Genomic DNA, 12,546 nt, shown 5'->3' on the forward strand with positions numbered 1-12,546 from the left:
TCAGCACAAGGATGGTTTGTGCATACAAGTTTAGGGTGTTCAGTAACCCAGACATTGACAGACAAATACAGGAGCTGGATGCCACCATGTTTAAGTGGCTCTGGTCACCTTCCAAGATTCTCATATAATGTGAGCTCACACAGAACGAGCTTAACAAACTCTACTTTTGACATTTGACTTGTAAAAGCCCATAAAAAGAAATGTTTTCTTCTTCTATGAAAGAAAATCTGGTATTCTTTGAATAACTAACCAAATTTTACAAACAGCTGGACTCACATCAGTGCTGCCTAAAAGTGATCTTCAGGCCATTACAGATGAGGACAGGAGAGAGAAAACTGGGAAAATTCTTACTCAGGCAGAACACAATCAATAGCACGTGTCTTTCCAAACTTGTAATGAATTAATCTGTTTTACACATCAAGAGTAATTTGACTTGAGATACAGTGAAACACACCTTACCTCAGTGCAATCTTCATTCCACCACTGTGCTCCACATCCCCATTTCTAGAAGTGACAAGTACAGAGCCACTAAATACAACAAATATCAAAGTATTCAGCACCTGGGAGATGAACATAAGCCACAAGCTTATTTGCATGCATACAAAAAGCTACATTAAAATAATGCTAGTTCTGTTCTATTTCAGACTTTCCAAATGTCACATTAACAGCTGCACATGCAATCTTAATTTGTCTCCCTTGTGCATCCAGCCTGTGTGTTGTGGCAGGCAGACTGTCAGGGAAAAAATGTGACCATGTAGTCCAAGATCATAATACCTACATGCATGGAAATGCATAAATCACCATAATCCTGAAATTCTCCAAGCTTCTGTGTGCATTCTCTACCATCTCACATGTATTAATTATGATATTGAATTTTTAAACACTCAGACTAAAGAAAAACATTGAGATGCATACAACTTCTACCATGCTCTCTCTGTTGTGACTCAATACCAGGAGGAGAATTGATTTCTTGCTGCTCAAAGCAGGATCCCGTCACTGGGGAACAAAGCAAAATAGGCAGCATCTCCCAAGAGGAGAAGCCTACAACCTTCAAAGGATTGCACTGCACTCTTGGCACCATGTGCTGGGTGCCCCAAAAGTGGGGTTACAAAGCAACAAGACCAGATCTAAGAGGTGGGGAGATGGTGCCACCTTGATGTCCCCAAACATCCTCAGGACACTGCTCTGTGCCTACTGCTGCTCTGCTGGCAGCACGTGCTGGGCTCTGCAGAGTTCAGTGAGGGCAGCAAACTGGATTTCTCCAAGGATCTCCTGGAAGGGAAGGGGAATTATGATTTTTAACGTCTCACAGCTGGTTAAGCTTAAAAGGAATGGCACTGGACCAGAAATGGTCAGTCTGTACCATTGCAGCCTTGGTTTTTTTTTTAGTTCTTGGGTTGATTTTCCTTGCTAAGTGTATAAAGATTGCTGTAAGCTATGGGGATAGTAATGCTTCCCAAAGAAAAAATCAGGCTTTTTATACTGGATAATATCTGGCAACCTGAGTGTAAGAGCTTGGCTTCACCTCTTTGAAATTACAGATGGTTTAATATTGATACACAAAGTAAGACCTGCATATTTCTGGGATCTTTTTCTTGCAGCAAGAGACTTGATAAAAATTCTATCAAAGAAAAGAAACAACATCTAAAAAGGAAAAAAAATGTTGCTGTTACTGTAAAAAAAGGGGAAGTTTTTCACAAATGTTACTTTTTTCTATTAAAATGTATTGACAGAATTTGCATTTTTTTTTTGCTTAGATAGTTAAATATTTAATTAAATTTAAGTATATTAAGATTTTGATCATGCTTATGAGAAAGTTTGGAAATTATTAATAAGCAATGACTCCAAAAAACAAAACAAAAAATCTAAAATAAAAAAAAATGGAGCTGTTCCAAACACCTTGGAATGAAAATAATCTGGAAACTATAAAAATATTTCCATGTGTCTGCACTTTTTCAGTCATTAGACTTAAGTGTTTTTTTAATAGCCCTACATTGAATTTCTTTTAAAAATCCATTTTAAGTCTTCTTTATAAACAGATGAGATTCAGTTATACCATGACTTTTCTTCTTTATAAACACACGAGATTCAGTTATACCATGACTTTATAATCCATATTTTGAAGCCATTTGCCATTAATTGCATTCCAGCCATAAAGTTAAGCAAACAAAGCCTGTATTTTCCTTTCCGTGCTGCACACTCACTGCGTCACACAGAGCTGCACAGGGTTTGCAGCCTTGCAGGATGCCACTCCCTTTTCCCAACCAGAAGACATGAGTCAGACTATTTAGCAAGAAGCAAGAGTTTGCAGGAGAAGCATTTTTTTGGTAGCATGTTGTAAACTGGCAGGCAGGAGGGGGCAGAGCTCCAGTCTGGATTGTATTTATAGATTCATTTAAAGGGTATGACTAATGGTCAGCATAAATTTCAGATGAAGTCCAAAGTAAAAGTGAAACCTTATTGTTTCATGGAAGGGGAAAAAAAAGTATATATAAATTATCCAGAGCAGAGTTTAAAGCCTGTCACAAAGCTAAGATCCAAGCCCACAGCTTGGAATTATAGACAGAAGCCAGTGGCTGCCTCTGCAGTGTCCTCAGCAGCAGCATAAGGACACACATGCCCCATGGCAAGCTCTGTTTATGTCTACATTTTAAAGGCTCGTATCTGCTTTGAAACTTATCCTTAACCTAATTAAATTCTTTATAGGTTTGCCTGCCCCTATACAGAGGTAACCATGCAGTCCCTCCTGAAGTGGGGCAGTGGTCCTGCCCCAGCCTCCTGGGCACATGGTCATGGGGCAGAAGTGTAGGGGCAACTACAGAATAAACCAAGAGATGTGATGAAATATTAAAATTCTTTCTTAACAGGGGAATAATAAAAAACTAGGATATATGATCTTATATAAGCATCAATAATAACACTGGCAGAGAGGGATGTCTGTGCAAAGCAAACACAGCACAGACTTGCCCTGTGCTGCACTGAGAGCAGGTTTTTAAGGGTTTTTTCAGGTTTCTTTCCATTAAATAGGTCCCACCAGCAAGAAGAGCTGCACTGCAGGATGCTGGGCTGCTAGGACAGCCCTTACCCAGCATCTCAGAGAGATTCTGCTTCCCACACTGAGGCCTTTCCAGCTCCAGCCTAGGCAGACCCACCCAGCTCAACAACAGCTCAGCTCTGGGGGACCTGTCAGTGTGGCAGCGTTGGCATAGGCCCATCAAAACTGAGACAAACCCTACATCTATCTCAGTCAACTGTAGTGGGAAAAGACAGCCTTGCAGCAGTAGCTTTCAAATTAGAATTCCTGATTTCTGATTTTTAATAGTGTTCTAGATACCTCCAGCAGGTAAAATGGTCAAGCCACCCATAAGGTACCATATGATTCCTGTCAGCACTTGGGCTGCCCCTCAGTGAGGGGCTGAGCAGGCTGGACCACAAAAACCCTGATTTCCAATGCAATCCCCTGCCAGCACAGCCCCAGGGGTGATGTGCTATAAGCAGCACTCCTGAGCAATGGGCTCGTGCAGTGCTCATCTGGTGGGGTTGTTCTGACACTGCCCTTGGCTGAGTCACCACCATTATGTCTTTACTGGGGTACCACAAGAGCCACAGGGAAGGCAAAGAAGGTGGCAGCCAAAAATAAGCTCCTTTCCCTTTTGGCTGGAAAGCAAATAATTTTTTACTTCTCCTTTCATTTTTCAAATTACATTCATCCAGTCCTTGTGCTGTCTTATTAAATCATATATGAATAAATGTTGCCTAAGAATTAAACAGTTCTCTGGGAGACCCAATTTAGCCGTTAGCCATGGTACAATGTTTTGAGATAATTTAGTGGTGGGCACAAACAATGAAAATCATATGGAAACTGTCAAAAATTAAAATAATTTCTAGCCCAAAGCTGTATTTATAGAACAATGCTTAAATCTCAAAAAGTGAGATCAGATTACTGGTTCAGTGCAGTAAAAGAAAGCAATAACAGAAGCCTTACTTATAAAAGTGTGATGAAAAAGATTAATACAAACCTGAAATCAGTAATCTGAAAGACTACTTTATCATACTGTGTCTGAAAAACATTGGGGAAATATTGACTCATTCAGTATTTGAAAACATCACGCTTTTCATTACACACATACCCAAAGAAAGGTCTTTTGGTTTCAGCTCAGCAGTGACAGCGATATCACTGTAAATTACCTCAGCACTGTCTGAAAACCAAGAGAATGCAACAAGTTCTATTCTTCACTGATGCTTTGAAAAGGAAAGGAACAGATTTCTAAAGGCATTGTAGGTCAACGTGGCTTAAACACCCAAATGCTTGGGTAAATGCTGAATTAAGTTCCTGATTCTGCCTGGTTGTTTCAATGTTGAAAATAAGTTTGTTGTCCAAAATACTACTGGGCACTGTCATTGCATTATTTTAACTCCACAATCCAGTTGTTGTTTATGAAGTAGAGGCTACATCACACTTGACAATTAGCATCCAATTAGGATTCAGGTTGTGATTATTCACATTAGCAATACCCTTATCAAAAACACACAGATGGGAGAAGATTTAGTAGCTATTCTTTTCATATAAATTCACAGAAAAAGTCAGGCGAGTATTTCCTTGCAAAAATTAATGGAGATTTGCTAAACTGCTCAATGGTTGAAACTAATTTAGTTTAATCACCAAGCAAATTAAATACTAAGAAGATACATTTCCCATTTATTTCATAAATTTCTGTGCAAGGAGGAATAAATATTTCCCACATGGTCAAAATCTGAAGAGAGAATGAACTGAAAGCCAGATTTTCAGACTTAGCTGAACCTTGTGGTCTTCACTGGAGAGAGACGTTTGCTTTCCAGCCGGCTTCCTCTCACATTTCCTGCTGCAGAGCAGAGCTGGAAGTGAGAGCTGGAGCAGGGCTTGGGCACAAGCACACCCTGGCACAGAACAGCCTGGCTGAGAATGGGTCCCCAGCATCCTGGAGGAGAAGGTCTTGGGGTGTTGGTTGATGAGAAGCTCAAGGTGACCCAGCCCTGTGCACTGGCAGCCCAGAAATCCAGCTGTGCCCTGGGCTCCTTCCAAACCCACGTGGGCAGCAGGGGAGGGAGGGGGTTCTGCCCCTCTGCTCTGCTCTGGTGAGAGCCAGCTGCAGTGATGCACCCAGCTCTGGGGCAGAAGGACATGGACCTGTTGGAGCGAGTCCAGGGGAGGCCATGAAGGTGATCAGAGGGTTTGACCACTTCTCCTGTGAAGACATGCTGAGTGTTGGGATTGTTCAGCCTGGAGAAGGGAAGATTCTGAGGAGACCTTAGAGCCCCTTCCAGCACCTAAAGAGGCTCCAAAAAAATCTGGAGGAGGACTTTTGGGCAGGGCATGTACTGACAGGATAAGGGAGAATGGCTTCAAACGAAAAGACAGCAGGTTTGGATCAGGTATTAGGAAGGAACTGTTCCCTGTGGGGGTGGTGAAGCCCTGGCACAGGGTGCCCGGAGAGGCTGTGGCTGCCCCATCTCTGGAAGTGTCCAAGGCCAGGCTGTAGCCACCAGTGGGAGGTGTCTCTGTCCATGGCAGTGGGATATAAGCAGATGATCCTTAATGTCTCTTCCAATCCAAATATCTGATTCCATGATGTTTTCCTGTGCTTAAACTCCTGGAAACTGATACACCTGCAGTGCAAGGAATAAAGGGCAACTCTCACTGCTTTAATATTTCCTAAACTTCCCTTCCTGCCTTTGCCTTAAAAGATTTTGTTTCTCTTCTTACTCTTACTTTTTATTTCAAATTTCTCCTGTACAAACACAGTTCAGTGCCTGCAGAAGCTCTCTATGACTAAAATCTCTGCATTTAAAGCAAGACTCTTATGTCAATTACTGTTCATAGGAAACATATTTTGCTTCAATATATATATGCATACCAAAAGGTCATTTTACACTTAAACAGTGATGGTTTTCTGACAAAGAAAAGCACCAGTGTATATGGTGTGTGTGTAGCTGGTAGGAGACAGCAGGCGAGCAAGAGCTATGAAAAGTTCAAAGACATCATTATGCACAATACACTTCTTATTTCTCAACAGCAGCAACAAATTCTGCCACTGGGGTTCTTCATGAATTGCACTTGACCCCCAAGTGGACTGTTCACAGCATCTTGAGAAAGGCTTAGTGTGGCCCCTGGTGAGCCCAGGATGAGCCAAGGAATGCAGCAGTTGTGCACAGCTCAGGTCAGTACTGCTCCATGAACAACTCTGGTTTCTTCAGGAGCAAGAAATGTGACAAAAGAAAACTGCTACTCCTGGAAGCAGACAATGCACCTCTGGGTAAGAGCTCTCTCCATGCACTTCAGTAAAGTAATGTGGTTCAGAATTTGTTTAATGGAGATTTCAGGAGGGATATTGGCAATACAGGGGCATGGAGTTATCCCCTTTTTTGAGCCCATTTTACCTCATTGCTGCCTCTTAAACTTCACTAGTTGTGAACCTGCTGCTGGCCACAAACCATACTTCTACTGAGCTTGGGTTCTGCCTGCAGCAGACTAAACAATTGTCCACCAGCTTTAAACACTGCTCACAATTCCTGCACTCCATCCTCCACCCAGAGATTAAAATTCAGAGATTAACAGTTTTGTGGGTTCAAGAGCCAAGAGGGGTTTGCCTGGGAATCACTTTCCCTCTCCTAAAATCGATTCCAAATAATAAGGCAGGAAATAACACTCTCCTGACATGGTGGAGTGTGTGAGAAAGCTGCAGCCCCAGCCACCAAGCAGCTCAGCAGAGCTGTGGTCAGACACAAAACAGGCTCAGCTGCTGCCGTGCCAACCTGCAGCTGGTGCTGTGCCAGGTGCCACGCTCTGACCTCCTTTGTGCTGCTTCTGAGCTCACCAGATCCGGGGAGGGAGCTGAAAGTGATGATGCATCACTTCCCAGCAGAAGTCCTCAGGTGACTCCACTCTCTAAACCACAGTGCCACCGAGGCACGAGAGGAAGATCCCAGGCAGTGCTGAAAGCGTGGAGAGGCTCAGCCTCGGGAGTGGAAGTACAGAGTTAGGGATGGCTAACATTTAAGTGGCATGGAAAGATTTAACTCACAGCAAAAATGACATTATTTTCCCTCTAGAGCTCTTTCTCAGTCTCTTCATGGGTGGGCCACACAGGCATGTCCCAGTGCAGAACTGGAGAGTGAACTGCACGGCCCCAGTGGTGCTGCAGAACTCCTGGGTATGCACAGCCTTTGGTCTGCTCTCCCCCTTCTTTATCCACCATGTGGGACTAACACAAGGCTGGCTCACCACCACCAGCCATTCACTGCTGACAAGTGTTTTCAAGGCAGTGTCCATTGCTTTGGTCCCCTGGCAGGGCCCTCAGGACACCACTGTCATCTTTAAAACCCATTTAGATTGCAGCCAAAAAGCCTGGGCACAAGGAGGTTTCCCTGGGCACTCTGAACTGGCCCTCTGTAAGGTGGGACTTCCCTGGGAGGGCATGGCTGGTGCAGGAAAACACATTGTTCCTATAGGGTGGAAAATGGCTGTGGCCATTTTTTCTTAGCAAGGTTTTTTTACAAAGCCATTTATATCCCAAAATTTAAGGGAAAAAAAAAAAAAAGGTGCACATTTCTTCTCCCTAGCAAAGGGTTTGCAGAGTGCCTCCCCAGCTTGTTCTGTACACTCAGCTTCTGTCTGCCTGTTTTGTTTTGGCTGCTCTAATTTACATAGTACTTCCTCTCCCTGTGTAGACATCAAGGTTACACTGGGGTCAAGCTGTATCTTTTGCAAATCAGGATGTAAACAAGTCTGGATAACTCATGTGATATGGCTCTGCCCACCCCTTTCTGTTTGGGGTTTTTTTTTAGATTTATATTAGCATCAGAAATTATCCTTTTGAAGATCCAATTTCATACTTTCCAGCACCCAGTAAATTGGCTACATAGCAGGGAAATGCCAAGTGCTCTGAAATAGCCAGAGCAAAGGACACTATAAGAAGCCCAGCACACCAAAAACTCACCCAAAGAGCAATATCCTGTCACCTAGAATTTGCTCCTGTAGTAAAAAGAGCTTGAATTTTATGTTCCAACAGAAACAGTTCCATAAAGCACCTTTGCACACCAAAATGAAAAATAAAAAAGCAAAACAGTTTGATTAGGGGTGGAATAGGCTTAGAATAATTCAGGCTGGTGAATCCTTGCCAGCTCCACTCCTCCACACATTCCTGCCTGCGTTCTGATCTCATTATGCGCCAGGCGAGAGCGAGCTGCACTGGAACAGTTCTCACCCATCTGCATCCTCTTCTTCCTTCTCCAACTGAAGGAGGATGTGTATTTATAACCCCTCTGAGACAGTGAGGATTCAGAGAGTGAAGATGGTGTGTGGTGCTGTGAGCTGGGCAGGGCAGAGGCGCAGGACAGTTGGTACAGATGATGCTCATGTGTATTTTCATGCCCATCTCATTTTATAAAGCCGAGGCTTTGCTTCAGATGGTGAGATGAGCTGCCCTAATGCCTCACTGTTCCCAAATTAAGGCCAAAGCTTATGGTCAAACACCAGTTTTTCCTCCCACAAGTATTGAGAGTAGCAGGATGTATCAAGCAAGGTCCCCTAAGGATCTGTCCTGAATCCAGGTCGATTCAGTGTTCTCACAAATGACTCAGCTCACAGAAAGGACAGTGCAGAAGGTGTACATGCTGGGGAAGTTTGTGACTGTTTTGACTGTTTTGAAAGACTATCCTAGAATTCAGAATAGTCTTGATGTATTGAATAAAGACCCTTAGATCAAGTAAAGACATTCAACAAAAGCAAGTGTGAAGTAGCAGGAAAAGAGAGAGAAGTCAAAAGAACAAATGCATAATAAGAAATAACTGGTTAAATAAGAGTACTGCAAAATGAGTGCTGGGAGTCATGGAGGACCCCAGGTGAAATATGACTCAACACTGACACACTGCAACAAAAAGAGCAAAGCTCATCCAATGATGTATTAATACGACCAATCCGTGTCAGACATCAAAAGCAATTATTCCCTTTCATTAAGCATTAGTGAAACTTCTCTTGTGGTAAGAGTTGGAACGCCATATTTTAGCCAAAATGCAGACAAATTTTAAAGGAAAATATCCTCCTCTAGGGCAAGGCTGAATTCTTCACTATTTGCTCAGTCTGGAAAAGAGGAGACTCAGGAGAATATGATACGATCTTCCAACATAGTAAACAAGAATATGAGACCAAAAACACAGGAATTCATTTAAGTCATACGGAGCAATATATAAGCTATATATTAGAAAAACTTTTCTAAGAATAGTTAAGAGCTGCAGAAGGATATCTGCAGGGTATCTTTGTGTGTGCTTAATTACCCCTGCCTCTCAGCATGGCTGATGATCCCGGGCTGGCTGCACTGTGCCTGGCTGATTGTCCAATGTCAAACCCGGCTGTTCTGAGCTCATTGTGTTCTCTCTGCTCCCTGCAAGGTTTTTGCAGCCTGCTCTGCATTCTGATGGCATCGAGCTCCCTGCAGGACTGCATCTCTCTGAGTCAGGGCTCCACTACAACAAGCGTGGCTGCTCTGAGATTTCCTGCCTCGGCTGCTCGTGCCAGAACGGCTCCAGCAAGCGCTGCTCAGCACAGGCTCTGCCAAGGACACAAAGGGGAGCTGAGCTGCACATCAGCTCAGCCTGCAAGGAAAACCTGTGAGGCTTGCTTCCAAACCCCAGGAGGGCAGCTCGCCCTGCTTCAGGAAGAGCCAAGGTGTCACCAGGCAGGTGGCCACCAGCATCTTCTCAGGGAAGTGTATCTCCCAAATCCCTCTCAGCACTGAGGCTCACTGGCAGCCCTTGTCTCAGAGACATCCCAGGTTATTACCAAAAAGAAGGGAGGACAGCAATTCTTCAGTTGCTTATGACAGTAAAAGCATTTTTGCTTTTCTGTGGGCAGTATTCATCCCCTCTGTGTTCCTGCACTCAGGCTCTGCCCATAACCTCTACCAACTTCAGCTGATCCAGCAACTCCCTGGGTCTGTTTTTCCCAAGTTCTCCCACAGCCAGCACAAGGCAGCCTTGCTGGAATATCCAACATATAGCACCCTTTTTTGGAAAAAAGCACCATGGGCAAGCTGAGGTTCACACCCAAAATGAAAAGCTTCATAGCAGAGATATCACCAGACCATCTGACTGGGAGCCTGTCAGTCATTCCCTTACAGGTTATTGCCATGGGCAAGTTTTCAGGTCTCTTTGGGATGTGACAGACCTTGTGAGAGCCCAAAGGACCTCAGCAGTTCTGTAGAGGAATAAAAATAAACCCCTCTTTGTCTCAGAGCTGGAATGCGACCCAATGTGTACATATGGGAAAAAATAATTGGAATAGACAAAGCCATGGGCAATTGGGCAGATGATGTGCCTGAGAACTTTGAACATCTGTTGTGTGGTAAATATACAACCATCAGCTCTTTTTCATAATCTATGAACAAATTCAAATGAAAGAACAAAACGGTAGCTTATATTTGTATGAAACTGCCTACCATGGAAGTCCAGGAATTAACACACCACTGTAAAATGCCATCTTGACAGATCAGCTCATTTGAAGACCACTGTTAACACTCCACAGAGTGCATTTCCCCCAAAACAACCTGGATAAAATGGGGTTCATGGGATCAACTCCCCTCTTTCCTTTTGTCACCTCCCCCATGTTTAACACACCACTTCACCCTGTGGGCCCCCTCTCTGATGGATCTGTTTCTTGCACTGATCAGATTCAACCTCAGATGTGCAGATGTTGCCAGGTCACACCATTCACTGGAGCTCTGAACAAGGGAAGTCAGGTTTTCTCTTCCTCATGCCTCTGCTTTGCCTGGTGCCTCTGAAGACAAGTGCTCAGCTGCTTTGTGTGTTGAAGTTTGTTTTGTGGTTTCCTTGCACCCTCCACCAGCATCCTCTGTCATCTCCCTCCAGTATGTAGAGCACTGGCTTACTGAAGGGACAACCTTTTTATTATGTGTATTTATAATGCCTAGCACAGCCCAGTCTCCTTCAAAACCAAGGTTTGTGGGTCCTGCAGTAATGAAAATAAATAAAGGCATCACCATTAATTCACCTTCTCTTTCTATACAGGAAATTGTGACAGGCAGGAAGAACCTGGGTTAAGCATGCATTTTGTGCTATCTCATTGAAAGGAACAGAGCAGCAGCAGATGTAACTGGACATGTTCAAAGCTAGAAAAGACCCAGAAAAATAGTTTCACCAAAACTCCAAACACACCCAGCTACAAAGACAGCAAATTACCATCGCTGAAACAACACTTTTATATTGTTAAAACAAGGTAAGCACACTTCATTAAATCTAGCTTAGTGGCATGCTGTCGACCACAGAGATATTTATTACCATTAAATTGCTGCTTTTCATGAATAGATTCTTGGCCAGTGGCTAAAGCAAAGCACAGCAGAGATGAGGAGCCTGCAGAGAGCTCAGCTGACAAGAGAATGGGTTAAAGAGAAACTCCTCTTATTTGTGTGACAATCACCTTGTGAGAATATTTTCTGTCTGTGCTATTTTTGGTTCCCAGTGAGATCTTCTTACAAGAATATGGAATTAGAATTTGAATACAGGCATAGTAAGAGCACTTTGCATGTGTGTCCACACACCCCTCCTTCCCCCACACCTCCATCAGGGAGCTCCAATGCTGAGCAAGGTCAAATTATATCAATAAGGCATTGCAGGAAAATCTTTTACATTCCCAGATTGGCTGGAGAAATTAAACCTCATCTCCTGGGATTTTAAAATCACAAATGCTGTTTATTTTAAGGATCATTTTAGCATTATATTTATGACTTACTAATCACCTTGGCTTGAAAATCTGTGTCAAATGAGGAATCTATTACATCTACAAGATTTGCACAGGATGGCCAGATTCTGTTGCCACACGGTCTGGTGGAAAGAAAAGCCTTCCTTTTCTGCACAGAGAATTTGAAATTATAGACATGTCCCTGCAATTATGGACTGAGTTACTTAACCTTTCTGACCTGATGTTCTCCCACAGGTCTCTTTTGGGCAGGAGCAACTCCTGGTGCGTGCTTGTTGTGGGAAGAGATTTACTGGAGTGACTAAAGGAATTAGTGACTTTTGGGGCAGCACACACTTCCCAGGTGTGGTTTTAGTTGTGCCTGCATGTATGGCCCCAGCTTTCACAGCACCCAGGAGAACTTCAGCACAGCAGAGAAGCAGCCCAGGATGGAGAGTGTGCAGCACCCCCAAACCAGACCTCCATGGGGCACCCTGGTGGTGCTGAGCTCTGAGCAGAAGGGACCAGAGCCAAGGTGTGGCAGTACAAGCAGACCATGGGCAATTTGAGGCAGTGCAGCCCAGTTTTCTAACAGGACTGGTCACCAGTATGGTGCTGGTGTCACACAGAATCCATGTGCAGCAGCTGACCTGGGCAGGATGGGAGCCTGTAATTCATTCAATACTTTAAAAAGGCACTTCACTGACTCAGTTTTGTCTTCCAATGACGTAAGTTTTAAAAATTAACCTCCCAGGGGAACTAGAGGATACACTTGAAAGTCTATTCATGTAAACAGCTAAAAAGGTTTTTTTGTTCTA

Source organism: Geospiza fortis, unplaced genomic scaffold (assembly GCF_000277835.1).
Source record: "Geospiza fortis unplaced genomic scaffold, GeoFor_1.0 scaffold97, whole genome shotgun sequence".
NCBI lineage: Eukaryota > Metazoa > Chordata > Aves > Passeriformes > Thraupidae > Geospiza > Geospiza fortis.